General features: G+C 37.7%; 1 long non-coding RNA gene across 2 annotated transcripts in view; it reads right to left on the bottom strand.

The window, feature by feature from the left end:
- Positions 1–22,108, bottom strand: part of LOC104150244 (uncharacterized) — a 139,817-nt gene that overhangs the window by 47,418 nt on the left and 70,291 nt on the right. For both annotated transcript variants that reach the window (XR_695534.2, XR_011139424.1), the window contains exon 2: positions 1,350–2,361. This is a non-coding gene — a long non-coding RNA (uncharacterized lncRNA). The remainder of the gene's footprint in view (positions 1–1,349; positions 2,362–22,108) is intronic.

Raw genomic sequence — 22,108 nt, forward strand, 5'->3', positions numbered from 1 at the left:
AACTTGATCAACCTGGAAAAAGTGATGAAAAATCTAAATCTTTTCTGAAAAATGTGTGTCAAATCTGTCACTGTATGCATTTTTTTTTTTTTTAAACTCAAGTGCATTGTAATATGCACCACAGGCACAGGCTGCAAGACTTGCCTTAATAACCATCCTTACTCATTTTACCTATGATGAATCCAGCAAAGAATGCCACAACTAGACAGAGGGGTTAATTTTAGAATTCCAAAGAAATACAATACAATTATATCTAAGAAATATGAGACTGAAAAAACAATTAAATTTTGCATCTGTTTGCAGAGAATCAGTTGCAAATCCGGGCAAGAACGTATGTCACACCCCATATATTTGAAGAAGCTTATGTAACATGATGCTGAAGTTGTTTTAAAGTCAAATATACTTGTCTTCAATGAAATAATCATTCTCTTCTAATGAATTAATTAATACTTTGCATTAAAAGAAAATATTACTATATAATCAAGGAGAGAAAACTACAACAAAGCATTAAGATGTTAGGAATTTTGAAGTACATCTACCTTTCTTTCCATTAATGGCCATAAAAAGTAGTTTTTAATTTATATCCATATAAATAAAGAAAATGAACCCATCAATATGTTCAATTAGAGCATCATTCTTTGGTTATGTAATGAATAAAAATTAGGCTAGTGCTCCTTTAGAAGGCAAAAACGAATGAACTAGGCTTTCTCCTGCCATCTTGCTATTGTAGTATCTTAGCTCTCCCTGAAAACCAGTGTTTTTCCTCAAAACACTTGTATTGCACAAACTGAGGTGAAAGTGAATGTTTCCTAACAACAAAAGCTAAATAAAAAGGTAATAAAAATCCTAGTCCAATCAGATTTGGGGTTTTTTTTAAGCTTATCACAGAAATGGTATAAGATGAGTTAAAATAGGACAGGTTGAAATGGGATGACAGGTTTCTCTGGTCTGTTTTTAAATTTAACATTTTAAGATTAGCAGCCTAAACCAGATGGTTTTTCAAGCCTTCTTCAAGCCTTTTTTAGGTGACTCCAAAAAGAAGGCATACTTTTCTGTTTATAGCAAAGAGATGAAATCCTCGTTCTACTGAAATTGATGACAAAACTTCAGAAGTTACATGATAAAATTGAGCAGGAAACACAGCACTGACAGAAGTGGCTCTTCTGTTGCTGAAAGATGTAAGAGAAATGCAACACAATACATCAGGTTGTTGTTTCCAAGGACAGGCGAAGTTATGACAAAACACTGGCTGAACTGATAGAAGCTATGCTTTTGCTGCCCAAGGCACATGAAAGAGATACTTCATTATGCAGAATTAAAAAAAATAAAATAAAATAAAAAGACAATACCTTCAGTAGGATGAATTGGAACCATCCCTGAAATTTTACTGGCAGCCATATCTTCACTCTTCCCAAAAGCAAACCTCTGGCTTTTCAGCAAGTGGAGAAGGTGCTTGGTCCAGCCCCTCCACCTCTGGGATGACAAGCCCTCCTGTCAAGTAGCTGCCAGGAAACCATGGAGTGAGCAATGCCATGTCCCAAAGCAAAGGAGGATTTTAGCTTTAGTGATGGCTTTGATCTCTCTTGTACTTGTCTACAAGTGTGTACAAGTATACTTGTGTACAAGTGCTCCTCCCCACAATTTTTCAGGTAGGCTGTTTCATCTGCTGTGACACTTGCCCTTGTTACAAGAAGGGAGACAGGATTGCCACTCAGATGCTGACATGGAGTAGGGATTTTCTCTGGAATGAAGAAGCTCCACTTAAACGGTCATCACTCCTTTCTTCCCACGCTTGTCATTCCCACTGCTGCTCTCTCCAGCAAACCAGACCAGCCTGCCCAGGACCATGTAATTAAAGAGTTCTCTGATATTCATATCCATACAGGAACAGAGGAACAGTTTCCTGTTTGCTCTCGACTTTGTTCCTTCTAGACATTTGATTGCTTAACTTCAAAAATGTAATCCTCTCAACCCTGTCCTTTATAACAGGCCCAAAATGAGGCACGGTTTTCTGATCACAGAGGGCAGTCACCGGAGGTGAAATTCTGGCCCTGTTTAAATCAATGGCAAACTTCCAGCGACTTACTTGTTCATCCTCTTAATCCTCCTTTAATCCTCTGTAGGGCTAGATGAAACTCCATCCTTTGAATTGTACCCAGATATAAAGAGGTAGTCAGTGCAAATATTGGAACATCGTGTAATGCACTCCTCCTCCCTCTTCCCACCTAGCAGGTGAACAGCCACAGTCTGAACATTTTGTAGATGTTGCTTTTGACTTCTCTTTAAGCATCGCCCCCTTGAAAGTGCACTGCAATATTCTAATTCCAAAATCAAAAAGGTCTGGTTCGTTGTCATCCTATTCTGAAGAGAGAAGAAAGAAAACATTTTATCAGGCATTTTATGATGAAGAATTATTTCAACAAAGGAAAAAACAACTTTCTTTGCTACCCTAAGCTCCAGCTCTATATGAGGCACACTGAAGACGATATACTCTGGCATTAAGGGTAGAGAAATCCCTTAAAAATAGAAAAAGAAAAAAAATCCTTTGTTTATACTCTCTACACACTTCCCTGGACTCACCAGCTTCACTTCTATCTTACTTGTGAATTAATCACCCTCCAGTTCATCACACTGAACTTCAGCTGGTCACTGAGAAAAACACTTAAGGCAAATCATCTCAGCTTGAGAAAATGTGAGGTGAAACTTGGTGTGATCTGGCTATCTATGATGCTAGAACCCAAGCTACATGCCTGCGCTTCCTGCAACTGTTCATAATAAGAATAGAGATGAACAGAGTCTAAAGAAAACTTGCTACCTATTGAAATGCAACAGAAGTGGACTATGAATTAACAGATACATACAATTTACTGTAACACTGTCTGTGTAGTGTGGCTAAATGCACACTACAACTGATGATCCAGTTAAAAACTAAATGCATCTTTCTTATCTACCCTGCAATATAGAGTAGCTACAACTTACAGTCTTACATTTAATCACCGCTCAAAAACTGCATTTTGCAGCATTACCTCCGTGTGACACTACAACTTAACGCTATAGAATCCTCAAAATACCATAGCTCCCTTGATTTTAGCGGCTTCCCTATCATATTTATTTATACTTTAAGATAGCTCATATTTAAAAGATAAATATCCATAGTCCCTTCCCATAGCCTAGAAATCATGAGCTATACTGCCTAGACATCTGACGCTGTCCTAAAATAAAAGAGTACAGACAGCAAGGGTGTGTTTCCAAGAGCTTTTTTCCCCCAGAGCAGAACTCATTAAAATGTATTTTGTTCCTTTACTTCATAATTTTTCTAGCTGTATTATAAATATTTAAGAAGTGATTTGGTGTTTTCTCGTGCCAAATTTAGGGTTGGAGCAATATTTAGAAAATCACCTTTCGTTTCACCTGGTCTGTTGTTGGCTTGTACAGTTCCTGACTGCTGGAGATCAGAATTCACCAAGAAAGGAGGTGAAGAGTCAGGCTACATACTCCTGCACCTCGCTGTTCAAACTTTAATCAACTCCCAGAGAAATAAATAACAAAATGAGAGTTGGCTGAGAATCAGGAAGACTTGAATGACAAGGTGCAGCAACTTGAATGCCACCGGGCTGGGGAAATGTCAGATTCCACCCTGCTCTCACTCTTGTCAGAAGCTGCCAAAAAATCCACCTGTCCTTTCCAGTTCAAATCTTTCAAGTTAAAGTAGATCTGAACTGAAATCTCATAAAGGTTAAAGCTAACCAAAGCACAGCTATTTTATTTCAGATAGGGATCTTAAACTGTTGCCTTCCTATTTTACGGCTGTGTAGTCTCTCATAATAAAACTGTAAAAAAAGACAAGAAGAGTTTGGAAGCATTTGATCCATGTGACACTCCTGAATACTCCTCCTGAATAATATTAATAGCCTTTGCGTCCCACTTGCATTTTTAGCTTTTTATAAACTTTGAAAATACACTTATAGCTACTTCAGAACAATAAGGGACATATGTGAACTACTCTTATTTCTTGTGAAAGAATCAGTTTCTGGGCATCAGATACCACCAATTTTCCATCAGCAAGGGAACAAAGAATAAACTTGTTAACATTAAGTGAATATCTAGATTTTTGTTTCCTTAGTGCCATTTCAAAATCTCAGTGCACAGTAGGAGTTACAACTTGTTTATTTATTTTTTTTAAAAATACTCTTTAAAGGATATTTTATATCTCAACAGAAGGGAACAAAAGAAAACACTGAGGGAAGTTTTTCTTCACCTTTAAAAGAATGGCTTTTCTAGAGCTGCCTCTGGCTTTCTCCTCAGTTCCTTGTGATTAGCTTTCCAGCCACGTCTAACACTCAGAAGTGAGTGAGTGTTGTTTTTCATATCAACTCCAGACTAATTTTGTTTCTGTTTGAGCAGTGAGTATGCAAAGTAGGGGAGCATCAAGACCTTGCCCTGTGAAATAGTCTACAGATCTAAATCTCATTTCTTTCATGTGAGAGTAACCAATAAAAATCAGCAAAGTTATGTTGCTATAAAACTGATATAAAGATGAAGAAATTAGGCCCTGTGAGTTGTGCTTCCGATACAGCGTGAAGAGACAGCTTGATTCTTATTTAGGCCTTCGCTTTACTGAATGTTAACTGCATGGCAAATAATCACATGCTTTACAAAGCCATCACTGCTGAAATGTGACCATATTGTGCATATCAACAAATTGCAATTACACCATTTAAAAACATACCCTTTCAAGACCTTTATCAGTGAAATTTTAACACAGCCTATAAATCTGCAGTGCCACAGATCCTACACTTTCTCATTACCAAAGCTCACACATGCTGATTTTAATGGAGCTCACAATTCATTCATGTTGCTCATAACCCACCTCTTACCAACAGGTATCAATGGTGACTTGGAAACTCATCTAGGGGACCACAGGAGATGAGGCAGTAAAGAGCAGGTGAAAAGGACATGCTCATTCGGACTGGAATAATGCATTTTTAGGATGAAAGTAGCATGTTTGGGCTCTGGATGCACACAAAGCTGTGACTTTGGGTTCAAGTGCAAAACCTGCAAATGCTTGCAAAAAATTAAAGCTATATCTAACAGAGGAGCCCGGGAACTCTTCCCAACCGCCAGATTCAGATGCTTGCACTGTCTGCATCCAGCTTCCACACTGGAAGCAGACTCAGGCCCCATCTCCCGTCTGTTCTGATCTCTGAAGAAAGGAAGGAAACCTGGATGCAGAAGGGAGCTGCAGTACGCTCTGGTCAGAATCCTCCTTTGGAGTTCAGGTGACCAGGATCTCAAAGTGTGCTCAGAAGTGCACCTAACTGTGCAATTTGGGCAGAGCTAGATATTTCTTTTCTAATGACTAAAAATTGCTAGCCACAAGCATATTTTAACCACACTAATTTGCTGAAGATATTAGTAGTCATGTAACCAAATATTATCACTTAGAAGCAGAACACAGCTCATTCATGAGTGTTTTCTTGGGGGGGCATTTCAGGGCTTTTGTTGCTGCTGTTCTCTGCTCTCTGGCTAGCACACAAAACAAGCACATGGTAATAGTGATACTGCTGGAGGTATAGTGCTCCTAGTTGACTGACTGCCTCTCTTGAGAAGTGATCTTTATTTTTTACAGTTCAAGGTAACATGAAGCCAGTCTATGAGGTCAACGATTCTTAGAGGTTTGCTCCTGTAAATTGTGACCAGAAACAGTTTCTTAAACACCCTGTGCTAGCCACCATTTTCGGTCCCTCACCTCACCATCATGCTGAGATGCTTTTTCAAATATTTGTCTACTTGCCTCCATTCCTCCTCAACCTCCTTGTCCTCCATCCTCCACTTCTCCTCCAGCTCCCTAAGTTTTTCTGACTTTTTACAAGTGCATTTTGAACAACTAAGTTCGCCTTATTCTTTCCATGCATTTCACACAATTCCAAATCCTATCATTCACATCAAATGTTTGTTTGGTTGAGGCTAATACTCAGGTCCATAAGCCACAAGGAAAACATTTATAGGTGGATGGATAGATCACAAAAGAATGCCAGTTCCTGTGTTTCCTAATCCTGCCATCAAAACTGCCTTCAGAGAGCTTTCTTGAGAAGTCATCCCAGGAGAACGAAAGGGTAGTTAACAGCATTTTCAGCTTTCCAAAACACGTGTCATGTAAAAAAGTTGGCTAACTCCTGAAGGTCATAACAACAGTCCTTTCAAGCTGTCCATTTCACAACATGCTCTACTGTTCAAAACAGCAGAGTGGAAAAATCACTAATTGTTGTAAGCAATGAGAACGAAATTCAGTCAAAGGTCTCAGTGTCTTGTAAAGGAACCTCTGACTAAAACAGTAGCACAGGAAGGTCTGCACAAGCCAGGCCACCAAGACTCTTCCCCTGGAAGAATCATTCTTTTTATAGTTTTCTCAAAATACATTTAAAATGGTTCAAGTGAATAGCAGCAACTGCACTAGAGGCAGACTATGCTAACCTGAAACACTAGGCTGCAGAAGGAGACTTATCAACAGTTTTACAGACATTTTATCCCTGGTTAAGATGTGGCTACAAATTGATTAAGCTTTTTGTTAAGGCCCTTGCAATTGAAAATGATCAGCCTATATGAATTTCAGTTTACCTACGTTTTCTCCACCATGTTTAACAGTGTGACTGATAAAACAGTTGGAAGGCAAAAAGGGTTAACAAGGAAAATGAATTTACACTTATATTTAAGCTGAAATAATACCTGGAAATCCAGTAATTTTATTTATTTAGGGAATTTTATATAGTATGTCATAATAAAAATAAAAATAAAAATAAATGAAACAAGCAGATTGGCTTTTTGGATGCTAAATCCCTGTGATATGAAGGTAGCCATACCAAGCAAGTGTCAGAGAACATAAGGTAAGTTCTTAGTGGTGGTACAAGAAGGGATTAGAGGCGTCTGATTTCTCAGTTGAAAGTTCTCTAGCTACATATTCTTAGTGAATTAACGCTGTAGCAGCCACATACATTAGAAAAATAACTCTTTTGATGTCAATATACGTATATATGAACAAAAGTTTGAGGAAAACATCCCCAGGCAGAAAAGGTAGTACACTAAAGCCATTTTACAAAGGTCCGGAAATTTAAATCCTGTACAGTGCTTTAGTGCTACAGGAGATTGAATGCATGTAAACACAAAGTACCTCATCAAAGTAATAGCCCATGTACTTGGGTTCACTGTCTATCGTGTCCTGTATCCTGTGCAATCTGTCATTAAATTACCCACTTTTCATTCCTTCACTGGGATCAGTCTCACAGAAGCTATGCAAGCTGACATTTTGCAATTTATGTAAGTGACAGGCAGCAACAGCGATCAGATTAACTGAAAACATTTTAACCACAGAGACAGACACCAGTGTAATTCCAATGGAGTTACTCTGAACATACAACAGCACAGTTGAGATCAGTTGATTTCTATAAAGCATGAAACAATTAATTTGGCTGTTGGCATACTTTAGCTTGTTTCAAGCAAAAGAAATATCAGCATCTAAGCAGATGCATAGATAAAGCACACAGAACTCTCCAGTTCTCCTCTCTGACTAAGCACTACCCTTTCAGCAGAAAGGACTTAAAAGTGGGTATTTTCTGTCAGAAAAGATTGCCCCTCTGTCTTGTGGGGCAGAGAGACCCCAGGAGATGCACATCTCAGCAGAACTTTCCCTGTCCCTAGGAACACAGGGTGTAGTGGGGAACAACCTCCTCGTCCTGTCACAGGACATCATAAAATACTTTCCATAAATCTGTAAGATTTCATCTTGAAAGAATACTGTCTAACTTCATCTAGTTAGATTTTGTGCTATCACTAGACAAACATGTACAGGACAATCGTATCTCCTGCCATTCTCCATTTTGGAGGCTAAATAAAGAGTTTTGTCATAGGAATGAGGCTTTTCATTCTCTTACAAAGAAGCTTGTAAGAAACCTGTATGTATCCTTTGAAGGAGACTTGAGAACGTGTTTTATCCTTTAAGTAACATAATAATTTTTCATATCCTCAAGCCACTATGAAGCCTGTAGGGATGATTTTGAGAGCTTTCATCTGCTAACAATAGACATACAACATGGCTTAAACCAGTTCATTCTGATCAACAAATATGCTTCCTGTTCCTCCCTGCCCCAAACGTTATGTATAATATCTGAATTAGAATCCAATTTTGAAATTTCAGAAACCTGTAGCATTCATGTCAACTTTCACTCAACCTCAGCATGGTTATTGTCTTTTTTTTTTTTCTTAATAGTAATCAGGGATGCAACACCTATAGTATCTCTACATTTTAGCTGTGAAATTCACGTACAATACATGTTGCTTAAATGAGATTGACCCTCCCACCTTTTGTTAGTTCAGTAAGTAAGCCACTAACAACACATCCTTTTCTATCCTTCGGGGTTCTTTTGTTCACTTTTTCACGTTGCATAATCTGAAATCATTTAAATGTGAAATAAAAGTATGATCAAAGAGGTTCAGATTTATTTGGTTGAAGTTCATACAGCATAGACAATGCACTTTCTCCTTAGATTGCAAGGAAGATTATGACAAAGTATTACAGCTGAAATAGAATACTAGCAGTGTTATTCTTTAGAGAACTGTCAGTAGCTTAGTAATTCCTACCTCTAAAACCATGGGACTATGCTGTTTATTAATCTGAAAAAAATAAATCCCAAGGCTGATGTAAAAATAAATTTAAATTCAAAACTGAAAGTACTTGTTGTGTCAGATATATTCTGCTGTATAATGCAAATCTTTCTGAAATCTTACTTCACTGATGAGTTTCCAGAGATATCAGGATGCTAGGCAGTTTTAAAAAGCCTAAGTAGATAGGTAGACATACCCAAAATATAGCCTGGACAATGTTAGAATATGCTAGTAGTGTTTCTTCTACTCTCTACAGTCTGTCAGAGAACAAGCAGTAAGTTGAGCAAGGACTAAACAAAAGCAATAAAAGCAAAAATAAAGTCACAGTAATATACATAAATAAAGAGGAATGCTCCCCCATGTGGTGGGACATAAATACTGCTGAGGCGGTACCCTCATTAGCACTTCACGGCAAGTAGGATTGCTTCAATATTTCTTCATGAACAAACACAACTGCCGGGAAATATCAGTACCTGTATTAATCCACAGAAGAAATTAGCCATCCTAGATGTCTGTGCCACCATATGGTTTTTTATGAGTTTTCCCCCATAGAAAAAAGCGTTAATGGATCAGGAAATCTTTTCTTCCTCTGTCATTACAGAAAGATGTGTTGGCCAGACTGCTACCAAGCCAAGTGCTACCTCCTGATTAAAAATGCTTTAACAGGAGAAAAGTAGCTACATCAGCCACAAGTACCTCTCTTAGGACATCATGGAGAAAAGGAAGTTTGTCTTTCTGGTCAACCATAACCATCGCCACTTTAACCACAACACCCAAGAAACACACACACTCAACTTGTTACAGGATCTAAGGGCCCCGGAAAGATGGAAGGGAAGAGATGTGCCTTTCTTCTTCTTCATATTTTTTACTATTCAATGAAGAAGACTTCAGAGCTACATCTTGGTAGACTTTATCTTTCCTTGTCCCCACCTCACCCTCAAGTCAGTCCATTTCTGAGATGAGCAGGTTACATAGAAGGAGAGAAAGTCATTCCCACAGGCTGCTACTCTGCATTTGGTCATCAAGAATTCCTCCAGAAATTGCAAGCATAGAAACAACCAGCCAAAAGTGAGGCAGGACACCCAACACAGGAATGCTCAGATCTTCCTCTGTGGCGTCCTGTTGGAACTTTGAATTCGGATCTGCGTGCCTTTTCTTTTTCTTTTTCTTTTTTTTTTTTTTTAAATACTAGGTTTCCTTTCTACCTCTGGAAAGGGGCTATGAGCTTCACTGGTCACAGCTGCCTCATCCATTCATTGATCAGATTGTCAAAGCTGTCTGACTTATCTCATGTGGTTCAGAAACACTTTTCTACCTTTTCCTTCTTTAAGACCTGTCAAAATCTAGCTCTATAGCAAAAGCAATGTGCAGTCAGCCATTTCATTCTGGGCTATGTTAAGGGATTGCCTTCTATTCACCGTACCTGTTTCTGATCATTTGTTAAATAAGAACAAATTGCTTGGTATTTTATGTATTTATGTAGTATCCCTCTTCATCACCTTTCTCATGTTGTTTGTCTTAGTTTCTAAGTACTTCGGAACAAGAACAATGTTTGTCCGCAAAGTCAGTAGAACAATGGAGCCTTCAGTTCAAATGAGAGCTCATGGCACAACAAGTGGCCCTAAGGTTAATTATCCCATTTCCAAAGACATCCTCAGTCTTCTAACTACCTCTAGTACTAGCCCTAATCCTTTCCCTCCCACGTCTTCAGTTCTTTGTGCCTAGTTAAGCTAGTCACCTCTGTTACTGGGCAAGAGGGCAGATAAATTTCGTCATCTTGTTTCATGCCTTCCCCTCACTCACTCTTCCTTTTGACCTCTATATTCATTATTTTGTTAGGGAACATAAATCTTCACTCCCCTCTTCTGTCACATAAAGTTAAGGAAGATATTTGCCACCCCATTAATGAAAGTAAGCAACAAACTTTGACATGTACATTTGCCCTTAGCCAGGGACATCAACCAAATCAAATATTCACACTGCTCTCTTGAAGACTGACTAGTAAGAAGTCAGTGAGCTTTCAAGTCTTATTCTTCGAGGCTAAATATAGCCATACAAGCCAGTGTTCAGAAGCATGGCATAAAAATCACCTACAAGTTGCACATAAAGCATCTTTCCTGTACACATCACGTTTACTTCCACCTCTCCTTGGTATGCAAGGTTAGACCAACTCAGACTCCGTTTCAAAGCAGTGACTTACATATAGCCATAGATACCTAGCAAAGTCTAAATGAGACTTCAAAAATCCAAGTAGAAAAAGAGGTCTAAGGATTCTAACATTGGCTCTCACTTGTGTTTTGGTCTTTTGATTTCGCTGCTATATAACGTTACTGAAAAACAAGCCTCAGAGAACGTGAAGCGCAATCAAGTCTCTGAATACAGCAGAGCAAGAACGTCTAAGCTGATACAACGGCCACAGTATCCATTTTGCCCTGACTTTAAAGCAAAGAAAAAATGATTCAGCAGCTCTTCTACCTTTTCCCTTTGAAATGAACTGGTATTTTACAAATATCTCTGCTAAACTTCTTTTTCGTCAAAGGATTTTCTCATATTTTCTCTGAAAAGAACTGAATAAATGATTATAGATAAGACCTTTCCCCTAGAAAATGACAATGAAATTTAAATTCATTGTTTAATAAGAGAATATATGAAGATAACTGTTCTTTCTGAGTAGACAATAACAACTGCAATTATTCTCATAATTCAGTTACAACGAATACTAAAAGAAGAATCTGAGGTAGTAGCAGAGGAACAGGCATCAGAAACTTGGCTTCTATTCTCTGCTCTGCCACAAAACCCCTGCTTAACCTATTGTAAATAACAAGAATATCTCCTCAACTAATCAAATATTTGATCTAAAAGTTGGGCATCTAGTTTGGGTTAGCATGACATATACTTAAAACTGACTTTTTGTTTGATTTTCCTGTTTCTCTGCGAACGTTGTTCTCTCTTAGCCCAGGGAAGAGACAGGCAGACATCTCAAGACATGTACGTTATAGAGATCTTCAGTACCACTTGCATGATCAGGATTTTATTTACTGTGAATCTCAGTTTCCTCTCCTACAAAACACAAGAGAGAAAACGTCTGCCTCAAAATATTATTACGAGATTCTTCGAGAGAAGCTTCTTACAATTTGCAGAATATTCTGTGTTCTTAAATTTCTACTTCTGTGAACAGAGGCTCACAAAAACAAAGCCAAAGCCAGTAACCTTGTGTTGGGACAAGGTTTTTTCATCTATTGTACGCTCTATGGGGACCTGAACCTCATTGCGACCTTTCTCATAACACTCATTTACTAAATATTATATATTTGTGTGTGTGTGTATATATATATATATGTATGTTTGTGTATGTAGTACATACATACATTATATACATATACACACACATGTATATATATGTGTGTGTGTGTGTATATATATGTGTATATAATGTATGTATGTACTACATACACAAACACAAAAAGCAAAGAAATCATATAAGGAGAGATCATTTCTAAGTTTTTGAGGTCAAGATTCAGGAATACATTCCAACAGACTATATAGGCTTCATTTGACCCTGTGGTGCCTTTGTACTAAGGTACATATACTTCACTATATAAACAAACACTAGTTTGTCACAGCACCCCATGTCCAAAATTCTTGGACCAAGTCTGTAGGCCCCATTCTTTATCTAGTTAGTCCCAGTGTGCTCCTCGGATCTTGTTCTCAACTTCCCCATCCTCACTGAACTTGCCTCTTTCTGTTACCTCCTGAAATTCTTCCACACTTACTGGCTTTTGCTCTTTTTCTCCTGAGTTCACAGACTACATTTCCTTAACTTGTAAAGCATTAGTAAACAAAATTTTGGCTACTACCTGAGAAATGGTTGAACTATTTTGATGGAAAAGTTTTCAAATATAACTTCATGCAAATATCCTGTAATGAACATTTCAATTAAAATGGCTAACTTTTGAAAAAAATTATCAGTTATTAAAAGCAAAACCTTTCAACAGGGATCATGAGACAGCCTCAGAAGATGGTCTTTTTATTAGACCTGCCTAAACATTTAGCAATTTCCGTTCTGTAAACAGTAGCTTCTTCCTTCAGTTTCTTCATCCTTCAATTTCTTTTCTTTTTTCCTCCAATAAGAAACGTCCTTGCACAAATACACAGTTATCATTAACAAGAGAATTACTACTTTTCTGAAGATTTTTTTTTTTTTGACAACCTTATGAAATAATATGAGATAAAATTCTGTTGGTTGTATACAGCACTAAGCATATAGTTAAAATCTGTAGCAGACAGGACAGTGCTCTCTATTCAGTTCTACAGGTTAGGAACAGTAATTCCTGTAGAACATTATTCGTTTAAGTCGTACTAAATCCTTTAGGGCTTTCCCCTAAAAGCTATTTGAGTTGTTTTACCAAGTAATTTGGCTTTAGAAAGGTTTCCTCTTAGTAGGCAATTGCTCCTGAATTTTCCTGTTAGCCAGCTGTCCACCTCTAAATGCCAAGCTGAATGTAAATTTTAACAGCCCGTAAGACATGGATGGAGTGGTTCCAAATTTAGTACAGTTTGGCCATCAGATGGCCCAGAACATTAAGTGAGATTCCTCTTGTCTTCTATCAAGCTGAATACTAAATAAACTGAAAGTAACTACTTTAATCAAGTCACATGCTTAAAATTAAGCTTCCAGTTCACCAATAAATTATTTTATTTTCAGCAAATCAAGGTACAATTCCTCAAATGCATTCAACATGCTGCCCATGATCCAAGTTTATCCTCCTCGTTTCAGTGTAGCTTTGCTATAGTAACTATGAAATGTAAGCCTACCTGCTCCTAGGATTTTATTTGTAGGGTCCCATTAACCAAACCCAGGTATTTTTCTGCTTCTTGAAAGACTGTTCAATCTTTCTAGGCGACTGTATTGGCCCTAATGCAGATCCAATGTCTAGCATAACTCACCAGCTCAATCGCTACCAGCTGTAACATGCCTCATAGTATAGTTAACCTTCTGTTAACTTAGGGGTGGCAGAGTCTGATACCTCTGGTACAAAGGCACGCTGGGCTGCACAAAAGCGTAAGTTGGAAGTAACTTAGTTAAAACATTTCACTGGGTGGTGTGAGAACTTCAGTTGATATTGGTTTGGCTTATATTAATTTTGCTTACAGTCTTTTAAGAAAAGCTCTAAGCTAAAAGACCTTGTCTTTAAACTATAAATCATACATCTTTAAATAACTTATAACCAGCTTAGGTTAAGCAGAATAACTTCCATAATAAGGTTAAAACATAAAGTACAAACTGTACAAATTATTGGCAGGGATATCCTGATTCTGTAAGTGTAAAGAACATGCTTAACAGGACTCATTTAATCAAGACCTTATTTGCTTTCCTAAAAGGGGATTTATTGAGAAAAAGAAACTGATTACAAGGCAAGTATAAACTTGCTTGCTTGCTTGCTTGGTAGAGAGAAATCAGGACAGATATATACGTGAAGGACCACAAGAGTAAAAATTAGAGATATAAAGAATATCCACATTACTTTTATAAAGCAAAGAGATTCTCTGCCTCCAGGTCTCATTAACATGCATCAGAGAACTGTACTTTTATTTTGTGATGATCAAATGAAAAATTGCATTGTTGCACATTTATAGAAATGCACAAAAGTCTCATATTTCTGGCTTAAGAAACAGCCTAATCGATCCTGAACATCTGAATGACAGGCTTCTTTAGAACTGAAGCTTATGAGAGTCTTGTACTCCAGACTACCAACGAACAGATGCAGAGCATCTCTTCTATTTAAAAGGTGATGGAGGCAGCTCCCTCAGAGGCCAGTTTGTTGAGTTTGATTAGAAAATTTCTTCTCTAGAATAAATTATGTTTAGCAAATGGACATTTCTCTTCCAAATGGAATAGTACCTCAAAATGTATAGAAGAGGACAGAAAGAAAAGCACACTCTTAAGATAACAGCAGAAAGTTATTGTGAAGATAAAATACAGAAATTGCCAATAGAAGGCTAGATTCTGTCATGAGGGAATCAACAGCACTTGGCATCTAAGTATCTGGTATTTGAAAGAATTTATAGTTTAATAAGACAAGTTCAGCAAGGTACAGACTCAGAAATCCAAGATATTGTTGTGGAGAATGTAGTATACTTTTTCTGATTTTTTGCTGCTCTAATTAATGTAAGTCAAATTCTGCAAATTCTTAATCTTATAAATAATCCCTTTGAGTCTAGCCAGGTATGTGGAAGATGTGCCTTGAGACAGAGTTTCAGAAATAGGTTCTTCTTATTATAGGTTCTTTTAGGTTCCCTTCCAGGTGTTAAAGGAATAGTGTATTAAAAAAAAAAAAAAAAGCTACAAGATTCTCTGAAGCATCAGTTATTTCTGTTAACTCCTTCTACCATTTCTTCATCGGTCATATGTAATGCCAGTGTATCAGACACATGCCAATGAAACCTTGCTTCACAGCACACAACACAGTGTACCAAACATGCTTTATCAGCTAAAATGAGCTCATGCACACTTACTAGACTACGTTATAAAATAGGCATGTGAAGAACAACCTTTAAGCGCGAACCTGTTTTCCCAAATAACATCTCTTAGTGACAGGAGCAGGAGGAGAATAAAATAAACATAGATACAACAATGGGATGCTATACTATACTTCAGATACTACAAGGAGACATAATGCCCCTTAGTTGACGCTCACGGTTCACACCAATGACATGACGACAGGACAACACATGGAGCAAAATGAACATATTGGCAGAAGCAAAAATGAAAATTTCAACAGTGAAGCATATTATCCTGGATGTTTAGCTATGTAGAGCACGTATTATTTCACATGAGGCACCATGGCAAAGAGAATAACCCAAAAGAAGTTGCTTGCTCTACCCTCCATGCAGCTGGGAGCAGTACAGCTCGCTATCTAGCTGTACAGAAGAGACGAATTGCTCTGCCCCCACTGCCATCTCTTTCCCAGCCAATATAACCAAGCCAGCATGGAGAGAAAGCACAAGTACAGTTCTGGCGTAAGTGACCTTCTGCCTTGAAATCACAAACCACAAAGTAGACTGAAACCCTCCTCACTCTGGTTGCTTGGTGGCCCCTAGAATAGCAAAGCTCAGTTTCACCCCAGACGTTTTAACTGTAAGCAGTCCATCCTTGCAGCAAGGACAGGGTGGCTTTGCTTTTGCTTACCTGGCCACAGAGAAAATAGGACATGCTGCAATCAGGCTATTTTTTGCAGCAGAAGCAGCTGCTGGCAACGGCAGCAATCACTCTGTGCTGCCTTGACAGAGGAGCCAAATGTGAACCCTGAGAGAGGGTCAAGAGCCCCCAAGGGCCTCTCGCAGCACATCCTGCTCTCCTGCAGGGCAGCAGGCTGCACAGAGGCATCTTGATCCCAGGAGGGACACGAAGCTGCAGCAGCTACCTGCCAGGCTGGAGGATCTACGGCTCCTGAAACCAGCAACCAGCTTATAGCATCAAAAAGGCTTGACCACCCTCCCTACAAAGCAGGACTTTGGGGCCACTGACATCAGCGTAAGTTATCCAGTGTAATGAATAAAATCCATCTTGGAATAATCTTCGTTGTCTTTAAGCAGTAGTGGTATACTTCCTTCGGATCTCCTCGTGCCAATAGTTGTTCTAAATTAACCGTTCTCATCTATCTTATCTGTATCTCTTCCCTTAACTATTTATCAAGTACCTAATGTGGATGAATTAAAATTTCCTTTAAATTATAGAAGAGCTGAAAATCATTATGTTTTCCACTGCTAGTCACACTGGGTGGGTGAGAGAGAGAGGGAGAGCAAGAAAAAAACCACGTATGATTCCTATGTTAATTGATTCTTACACATTATGAAAAAATAGCACCATGTTTGTTGTTTAAATGGCCTATATCATTTACAAGATTTGAGCTGAAACAAAGTATATGAGAAGTGGGTGGCATTTAGCTTTTTAGAAAAAAAGAGGGCAAGTATTCTACAACATGGAGAATAAAACAGTAATTATTAATAACTATCTGCATTTTGCTAAGTGTTCCACAGGCAGAAATTTCACCGCAGTTTGGAGAAACAGGTGTCTTATTTTTAAGTGTCTTTTCAATTGCTTTGAACCATAAGTTATTATTTTAACCATTCATCTAGATCACAGTAAGAATCCATCTGTAATACTGAGTGGCTGAAACAAACTGCTGGTAAAACAGAGGTTGAATGAGCTCTGCTGAACATTCATTTCACAAGTATGATGTCTCTTTATTGCACCCATTTATCATTTTTTACCTTTCAGGCAGTATTATAGAGGATAATTACATGGTAGTGAAATTGGTAGAAATTAATACATTTCTCCTTCCAAGAAAGGTTCTTTCCTACTTTGTATCTACCATATACTGTAAAACACAAGCTTCCATGTGACAAATCGGATACTGTGAAGTAGTATATGCAATAAAAGTGATTAACATCATGAAAATAGGGCTGACTTCATTTTCAGACAGATGTAGAAACATTTCATATGTTAGATGTTAAATACTGTAGGATTCTCCTATTGAATAATTTGAATGCCTAAGGAGTTTTACTTTGTATTTCAAATTACAGTCATTAAAACTCTCTTGGAATAGTCTACTTAATATTAACTGAGCATTCCTTATTACACAACAAGCAAAATGATTACTTCTGCTGAGTTCCCCATTCATTCTTAGTTTCAGTACTAAACAAAGTGCATAATACAATTTCTAAGCCACAGATTTCTTCTTCTAGTGCATCAGAAAGCAAAACAATAACATATCTTATATAGAAACAGAGGAATAAATTTTGATCTTACTTGCGCTAGCTAAAATCTATGAAATCCTCAGAGTCAGTATGTAACATTGAAACTGCTTCTAATTCTGATTCTAAATACTTCCTTTCACAGACTATCCCAAGTTTGGCATCATGTAACACAACGTTTTGTAGCCAGGAGGCCAAATCACCCCATTTGTAATTCTAATAACATCAGTGAGAAGTTTTGCTTCCCAGTCTTGAAGACAGAATTAGGTTTCACCCTATTTGAGAAAATTAATGAATTGTATACTAGTGACTTCTAAGCCCTTTTTTGCTATGACACAATGTCTTCAGGTCATGGTAGCTGTCAGCATGGCACCTAAAGAGTGCGATCAACATGAGGTTATATACAAATTATTAACAGGACATTTTGATACCGCAAAACAATGAATGGTTAAACACAAAAATTCAGAGGAAGAAAGATACAAGTACATTGTGGTGGCTCACTGCAGTAGAGGTTAAACGGTTCAGCATCTGCAACACAGGCTGACGGAACAAGAAGAGCCAGCAGTTCTTTCCAGGCCTATGCAACAGGAAAGGGAATGGAATTGCTTACATCCAAATAGGAAAGATTTAAATGCAATCTTGCTAATGTATTACTGGGTTGTAGATAAATGTGAGGAAGTGTCCTGCATGTCAGGAATGCTCTTGGCTCACTCTTTTAGATTTTATAGTCGTAAGGATAGATTCTGTTATAGTTTTTATTACTGATTTAATACATCTACCAAAATACTTAAGTAATTCTATTTAAAAAAAAAAAATCACAAATGCCCTATGGAAAAATAATAAAAGGTAAACTCCAAGGGCCTATCTTTTCTGCCTTTAACGTTATGTCAGTTGAAACAAAAATTTAAATCTCTTATCATGTAGAAGATTCAGAATGTTTAATGTTCTAGACAGCCTTTGAAAGTTTTTCTGAGTGCTACAAATCAATATCAGTTTAGCAAAAACAGTAAATATGGTAGAGGGATAGGTTGTGAAAATGCCTAGCAATTTAGAAGACATTTCTATAAAGCGAACCAAAAAACTAGACTGTGACGTAAGGCTTTAGAGAATAATGAAAATCAATAATGCAATACTGTGCAAATGTGAGCAAAATAACAGTAAAATAAGAACCACACACAGTACCAACAGTAGCAGGAGCTCAACTCAGGGGAAACTAGACTCGTGTTCATGATCGAAGATCTGACATTTAAATAAATCACTGATTCCAAGGGGACCTGTAAGTTTTCCCCTTATAGTCTATACTTACTGAACTAAATCTTACTGGTCTTACTGAGCACCTGATCCTGCAAATATTACAAATACTAATAGCAGAACCTATCATTTCCTCTTCAAGTACAGTTTTAGAGGAGAGTTCAGCATGCCTCAGCAAGGAAAAACTCTACTTAACGATGAAGTGTGACAAAACATTGGGATTATCAAATCCCACTTCCCATAGCTAGGTACAAACAAACCTGATGTGAAATGAACGAATACTGTTGTAGCTCCCTCTTAAAACTGTGACCTGTTATAGTCCATTCTACCATAATCAACTAGGAAAGCAGCAGGTTGGAAAAAAGCCATATAATTCTTAATTTATTCTTGGGTAATATAATGAAATGCTTTTGTAAACAAGTATTACCATCTTTGTACATTTGTGAAGACTCCTTAGAATGTTTAGTTTAGCTGCCTCTAAGACTATCAGGCTACCGAACCAATTTCAATTTCAATCTACTCAAGAGAGTAAGTGCTAAGCAAATAAACAGGTATTTGTAAACTCTCTTTTATTTACTGATTTTTAAAAACTGTAGACTTCATTACATAGAGGGTTATGTCGTATATATAGGAACAAAGACAGTTAGTTTACAAACTAAATTTGATTTGCATCCTGTTTCCCTGTGTTTCAGAGTTATAAGTGGACTGCTAAGGTAGAGTCAGAGGTACCATCTAGTAAGGGTACAGACTTTACTTTTCATTCTGATACAACTTTACAGTTTAGTTCCTGCAATGGAGGAAAAAGCTCTTTATGGCATCTTGCTCACTTTATTTATGAGCAGTTTGCTAACATTGCACCAAAAGTTCATTTTATTCTCTTTTTGTGTGTAGTTGAAGGTAGTAGCTATTACTTTGCTGTTCAAGTTAATAGAATGTCCTAAGGTCAATTCATGTTTCGTGATTTGTAGATATTTTCGTGTACTCCAGTTCATGATTTTTTTTTATGTTATACTCTTTCCTTTTCTCCAGCTAACAGCAATGTCCATCAGAATTTTTATTTCAATAAAGATAACTGGCTTGATTGCTGTATTTTTTTTTGCCGAGAAGTCTGTCCTCGTCTTACCATGAACTCGCACTGTTTTATTCTCTTACTTGTGAATGCATATTTTAGTTTTATTCTTCTTCCATAGAAAAAATATGTAAATGTGAGGCAAATGAAGACAGACTGCAAATGTATAATTCTACTCTGAACCAATCTATTCTCTAAACTTATCAGCAGTCTCTTTGATGGACATACTTGAGACTAGCTAATTACGGTTACTTGTACTAAGTCCTCCTTGGTCTTGCTACATTCATTGGAAAATGCACTGAAAAGCAGGTCAAAGGCAGAGTGGTCAATCTGGCCACTGCAGCATTTAATGAGGCATCTTCTGCAGTGAAATTACACATATCAGATAATTGGTGCTGCCTCTTCAGATGACTCATCTCCCAGCTCCATTGCTAAATGTCAGTAGATAAATAGAAGCATGAGCCTGCGGCAGGGGGAAAATCATCTTTTTTTGCCTCAGTATCCACCTCTGAAACTGATACTAAGTGTCACCTTTGCTTCCTGATCTAGCACAAAACTTGGTTTTAAAATTCTGGAAACAGATACTGCTCAAGCTATATCCAAATGTGCAATACTAAGGGAACAGCATCCAGGGCTTACATATTACGGTTCAAAAAAATGGATAGGATAGTAAGAAATAAGAACGATTACAATCTTGTTACCTGCCTTTTCTATACAGGATTGAGGATATGCTGTCAGCCATGTTCCTCAGTATTAAGACCCTGTTACTTTGCAAATCTTAAGTGTACCCATGCCCCAAGGTCTGTCTAAGCAAAAAAACTCAAACAGAGTTCCCTCAAAACAAATGTAAACTTGATGTCACCCCTCCCAAATAGGACAAGTTAATTCCTATGGACTCAAGTGAGTGCATTTGAACTGGGACTGATTCGACTGGGACATGATGCCGATTCAAAGGTTCTGCCTGCAGAACTTGTAAGATTTATTTTGTTGAAAAGAAATCAGGAGACATTTCCAAAAGAACTAAAGCAGTAGCAAAAAAAGTAGATAGCAACAGCAGCAAGCACCACAAAGAATCATTGTATGCATAGATGTATGTATGTACATATTGACCAAATGATAAATGTTTTTGTCCCCAAAGCAAGATGACGAGAATAACAGATTTTGTAGCAGCAAAAAACCATGAATGTTGGCTCTGAAACCTTCCTATTTTCTTTCTATCTTTTTTCTTTCTTTTTTTCTAACCTATTTTATTGTACCCTTAAAGTCTAGACAAGGACTATTTCTCAAGCAAAATGCTGTACTTTCCTGTTTCCAAAGTTCGTTTCTTTTATCTCTGCAGAACTATAAACATACAGGACATTTCAATTCAACAGGCTATGGTAAGATAAGGTTTTTCAATTGCCAGCAATGACCGCTTTTGACATGGATCAATTCCACCTCCCACTTCTGAGAGTGAGGGATCTGCAGCACTTTTCCCTACAGCCAGCTTTCTATGGCTTCACATAGCAAGACGCTTCCATTTTCATTAGGCAAAACAGAGTTCCCAAAAAGCTTCCTCTTGTACTACACGCCCCATCTCTACCTCCATCCGGAAGAGCAGCCAAAGCTCTGGATCAGCCCAGTGCAGAGTCAGGCAGCTGTAGAAGCAGCCAGTGCACACACAAATAACACTGGTCTAAGGAGCAAGACTGGGGACGTATTTGTGCGGTACTGTACTCAAGGAAGGTTTGACCAAACCAGCTAGGATGTTTATGTGGATAAGACAACCATAAAGCTACTTATGGCTCACCTGGTCAGCTTGCCTCAAATCTTTTTTTAAAGTATATACCTACATTGCTAAATGAAAATACATTTTTGATAATATACCCAAAGAAAAATGAATAGATGTGAAGACAGAGAGGTCAGCCCTTTAAGGGTTCCTAACAGCTTCCGTAAATATTCAGGGTTGCTGAGGGCTTGATTCTGCTTGCACATAATAGTCACCTCTGTCCGGATTAAGCTAACACAGCTATACAGCTATACACTACAGAACACAGTTATTTAACAATATAGACAATTTAATTTGCTCTGGGGCTCTTTACTGGACATTTCATTATGCTATTCACCTCTGTTAACTCCCACTATGACTGAATTTTTTGGATAATCAGAATGATCTGGCACCTGTTGCCCAATGAATAAAGAACTTTAGACAGAAAACTGCTAAAAAAATGAAACATATTTTGGCTTTTTTCACAGCATTTTTGGCTATCAAAATCATCAGTAAGGTCATCTGGTTATTATTGGGCGTTCTCTCACCTCAAAATGTCCTTTATAAATCTTAGTCATTGTTGAACTGGAACCAGAATAAAGGTCTCCTCATATTCTGTCTTTGAA

The sequence above is a fragment of the Struthio camelus genome, chromosome 2 (assembly GCF_040807025.1).
Source record: "Struthio camelus isolate bStrCam1 chromosome 2, bStrCam1.hap1, whole genome shotgun sequence".
NCBI classification, from domain to species: Eukaryota; Metazoa; Chordata; class Aves; order Struthioniformes; family Struthionidae; genus Struthio; species Struthio camelus.